Source organism: Montipora capricornis, chromosome 1, assembly GCF_036669925.1.
Source record: "Montipora capricornis isolate CH-2021 chromosome 1, ASM3666992v2, whole genome shotgun sequence".
In the NCBI taxonomy this organism is placed as follows: Eukaryota; Metazoa; Cnidaria; class Anthozoa; order Scleractinia; family Acroporidae; genus Montipora; species Montipora capricornis.
The window spans coordinates 5855002-5860001 of NC_090883.1; the positions used below are offsets into that span (position 1 = coordinate 5855002).

At 38.7% G+C, this 5000-nt stretch overlaps 1 long non-coding RNA gene across 3 annotated transcripts in view; it reads right to left on the minus strand.

The window, feature by feature from the left end:
• LOC138051099 (uncharacterized) overlaps positions 1–5000 on the minus strand; it is a 79672-nt gene that overhangs the window by 56065 nt on the left and 18607 nt on the right. For all 3 annotated transcript variants that reach the window (XR_011132727.1, XR_011132728.1, XR_011132726.1), the window contains exon 4: positions 2338–2443. This is a non-coding gene — a long non-coding RNA (uncharacterized lncRNA). The remainder of the gene's footprint in view (positions 1–2337; positions 2444–5000) is intronic.

A 5000-nucleotide genomic window follows, 5' to 3' on the forward strand; every position in this document is an offset into this window, starting at 1 on the left:
CTAGAGTTCAGTGAAGACAAGATTAAAGCAACAGAGGCAAAGATGCACGACCCATGCTCCCAATATGTGACAGCCTTGACAGACAATATAGACCACCCCTTCCAGCACTCTTTGCCAGTCGTTTCATCCTTCCGTATCTTCGATCCGTGCCTATTGCAAACCCCGAGTTTGTAGGATATGGACAAAACAATATCCAAACTCTTGCAAATCACTTTTTTAGTGGAGATGAGAACAGCTTAAACTGGAAGCTGAATGGAACAACTTCAAGTATGAGCTGTCTGACTGGAGTAAAGACCATCAGGCTATTCCTTCGCCTTCTACAACCTCCACAGAATGGGCCCTACAGAGGTTCCTAAGGCACAAAGAATCCTACCATAGAAGTTATCCCTTGCTGTTGCAAGTCACAGAAATCTGCCTCTCTATGCCCGTTTCAAATGCATGGCCGGAAAGGGGGGCCAGTGCCCTAAAGCGCCAAAAAACATGCCTTAGAAATTCCCTGAAGGAAGAGATGCTCGAAAGTCTGCTTCATATTTTCATAAATGGGCCCCCAGTAAAAGAATCTGAAGCTGTGATTAACAAGGCAGTGGCGTTATGGAAGGAAAAGAAGCACAGAAGAAAATTCCCACGGTCTTCTCGTCTTCAGCAAAATGAAAGGGCTATGCCAAATGCACAAGAAGAGCAAGAAGTGGAGGAAGGAGAAGGAGGAGCCGGCAACACACAAGAAGAAGAAATACAAAAACTGCCAAGTTCTAACCAAGGGAAACTTAAGGACTTTCACGCCCATTGCTACTGCGCATCCTTACAGCGCACGCAAATTCACATTGATGGGTGCACTTGAACAAAGTTTGGTAGAGAACATTTCACTTCAAAGATTAATTGCAATATTTTTGGGCTTACAGACACTGTGGCCTTATTCGCTAAACAAGCCTAATTTTTTCAGATTTAGGGTGTTTTTCTGGGCAAGTTCTCTCCAAAACAAAGTCAGTGACCCCCCCTTTTTTTTTACATTTCTGACATCACTAACTAATCATCTTTCAAGGGTAAAATTTGCAGAAAAAAAATCAATGTTAGAAAATCCTTAATTGTCTCGCACCTTCCACCCTAAGGCAGGAAGAGGAAGTTGAACAACTTGCAAAGGAACTTGATCTCACATTTTCGTCAAAAGACAGTGCATTTGAGTCTGATATGGACGACTTACTTTAACTTTCAGTATTGTTACCAATTAGTGTACACCAGGTCGCCAAAGGGCAAAGTCAAAAGGACATGCACATGCCAATACTTAAACTCAGACTTCTGCGAAAAACCCCAGGTGCACACTAAGAACTACTGGGACAACCTGGACTTTTTTAACATTTCAAGCACTGTTGCTTTATGTGATGACATGGTTGCTATTCTTTTTCAATTAACTGATCATAGTTTGCCAGGTAACTTAAATTAAACAAACATGGCACTTACATATAAGACTGCTAATATAATTAATGTGATGTTGGTATAATGTTTATTATTAACTTTCATTCAAGTCTTTTGTGTAGGTACAACTGCAACAATTCCTGGTGAACAGGTAGTCAACGATGTTGTTCTCTGCAGATGAAATGTACATTTAAAGACTTGATAAAATAGTTCAAATCTTCTGATGTCTTGAACTACCACTTGAATGTACTGTAGTTATCATCAATGAATGTGGGCAGGACGAGGATGGGCAGGGGTCACGGGAGACAAGAGAGGCCATGACTCTCTTTTGGAATCAGTTTTTCACCTCATTAACAACGAAAAGTGAAAGGTGTGTCGTCTGTAAAAAATCGTATCATATGTGGCGTTCCACAGGGGTCTTTATTAGGCCCACTCTTGTTTCTTATTTACATTAATGACTTACCAAATTGCTTAGAACATAGTACAGGGAGGTCATTTGCCGATAATACTAATTTAACGTTCTTGGCCATGGATTTGTCAATCCTTCAGAGTGAAATTGGCAGCGACCTTAATAGAATCTTTGATTTGCTCACTTCAAATAAACTCACATTGAATATTCTGAAAACAGATTTTATGGTGATAGGTTTTAAGCAGAGAATTGTGACATTACATTGAGATATTTCATTAAGGACGTTTGTGCCCAAAACGTTCCCACATACAGATTTTTTTTAAACTTCCCACGCAGAAAGGCAAAAAGGCAAAAAACACAAAATTTCTAGACATCTCCGCATACGTGTACATGTAATTACAACAGCTCTCTGAATTTTGAAAGTACCGGTACATGGAAATTTCTAGAGATGTTTGTTGATAGTGAGACTGTCTTCAAAGTTTGTGGGTATTTGCAATGGACTATTGTCTAGTACATACCAGTACTCGAAGTATTCTCATCGTCATAGAGTCAGGTTTTTCGTTAATGATTCCACCTCTTCATCAGCCACATTTTTTGGTAATGCATCCTGTCCGGCATGATATTCTGACAAAAAGAAAAGTTCATTAGGTTTGCCACAGAAAGTGTCATGTTCTATAAGCCGTCACTGAAAGAGTATTCCAATGCTCTTTAATGTTGTCCAAACAATCTTGAATTAGTGAAGCAAAAAGAACCAGAGGTACTCCCTTTCGAGATCAACACCAGGTTTAAGACTCTCTTGATCCAAAAGATCTTTAAAAGAGTCAATCCACCAAGATGCTATGTTTTTTTAAAAATTTTATTTAAAGGAGATCCCATGCATACTTGTGAGGATTGATAACGTCCTGAAAAGTGCATGGCCTTGCTCCCATTACCCCATAATCGTTTCCACAATCAGTTCTGAATTTCAAAGGGCACCCCTAAGTCCTTTAGGCATTCTACATGTACATGTTGGTAGTTGTGGGAAATACCAACCAGATGGTTATTTGTCTTTGTTAGCTTGACCCACATGATCATGCTACTCAAACCGTCTATGTACATTTGTTACCATGGATGTAGATTGGAAACCCAGAGTTTCTATTTTATTTGCCGTAACAGTCAAAATGCCAGAAATAGTTTGATCCCGGAGAAGTGTAATTCCTTCTTCAAAGACTTTGTGATATCCTCCACTGAAAACTTTCAGGATCAAGCCCCCTCATCAGGTCGGCAACTACATGCCAAGGAACTTGAATATTAAATTCTGCAATTGTAGTATGTACCACATACTCCTAAATCCTCCAAGACTGCCTCAGTGGTCCATTAGATTATTCGATCACAAATATTGGCTACATGTATGTCCTAGGATGGCACCCTTAATCTTAATTTTTTAATTTCATAATCTATTCTTCAGTGTTCTAATAGACATGCCCACTCCATGAAACTTAGCTAAAAACTGTGTAATGAGTTTGTAAGAATACCCTGAAAAAATAAACACAATTAGGTCTTTTTCATCTACATTGTCAATCAACAAATTAGAAGAGGATGCCATGTTTCTTCAAAACTAGCAGGAAAAAAACCATGTGACTTGCACTCATTCCACGCCTCCGTCCTTTGGAGCTAGTAACCAGTGTGCTAAATTGTACTGTGATCTGCGAAATATTGCTGTGTTCCATTGAATTTACACAAGGGATAGGTTTTCCTTCTGCTTTAGTTGTGATTGTAGTGTTCCCAAATTTGTTTTTGTGTCTTCCAATTTAGTGTTGTGTTGTGTCCCAGAAATAATCTTTGTAACTAAAAAAAAGTTTTATTTTGTTTCAAAAAGACTTTTTGTCCATAAAAATTTGTTTTTCTGCCCCTGTGGGCCATCCAGGGACACCACATCTATCTGATCAGCGAGAAGAGCCAATTTACATGTAAGTACAGCTGTTTGTCTTCACTTGAAAGGACTAATCATTTACTCAGACATAGATATAGTGGCTGAGGTCCCACTCGCGCTTTTAACAACAGTGTAACAACCGTGTCAAGCTGTTTCAAGTTGGACCGGCTACTTTCCTAAGAGTCAGAGTTTGTTGCCAATGCAACCTGGCAAAATCAAAGCATATTTACGACAAAGTTTACAACTCTGAAAGCACGGTTTATCGGTTTGAAATCTAACCAATGTACCTGTAAAATCGACCAGTCATTTAGCAGAACCCAGCTTAATGCTAGCTGGGAGGTCGCATTAACAGCTGGTGTCAACAACGTTAAGTGTAACCTAGTACAACTAGATCTAGTGTTACACTGGTGTTACAGCAACAAGGAAAAACATGTTCTAACAATGGCGTCAAGCGCTAGTGGGACCTCTACCACTCTCTGCATTGAGTAAAATACTTCAAAGTCAGCAATTCATTACCAGAAAACTAAGACATCTTTTTTTTTATTTTTACTCCCACAGCAAACTATGCATGCACTTGAGAGATGAATTTCAAGTACACTGTAAACATCTGAAACATGGAGCAAAGTCAGAAAGGGTCGCATCAAGTTGATTACAAGGCTTCAAATACTCTTGCGACTGCCGATTTAGAAGCCAATTGGAAAGAAAAAAGAAAATATACATGTACATGTAAGAGTAGATCCAAAGAGTATTTGGTTGAGAGACTTATTAGCCGCAGGAAATCGAAGAAGTCTCATAAGTTTCTACCACTTTTATCAGTTGCATTTGTTAATAGAAAGCTGCCTTATACGTTTTTGTCTAAACAAGTTTACTTTTAAGATCTCCAATTATTTCAGGACTTTGAATATCTAGTGAAAATAATGGAAAAATTGGCTGTCGTGGACAAGCACACAGGAACCTTCAACACATTTGAGAGCAAAACTCATCAGGTAACGTGAGTTTGTTTTCTAAATGTAACTTATTTGAATCTGGTCAACCACCTTAACGGTGAATACAAAATCCACAGACGAAACTTACATTTGCTTTTTGCATTAATAACCTAGGGCATACAGAAACCTTTCTGTCACATTGGAGAGACTAAAACGTGCATTGATCAGCTTCTGGAAGGCATTCTGTTAATCCTAAAGTTGAATGCAGTTTACGTTAATTTTTGGAACATAAAAAGTAGACCTAGTTGCTAAGCGAGTTTTAACATTACGCTTATCTGAAGTT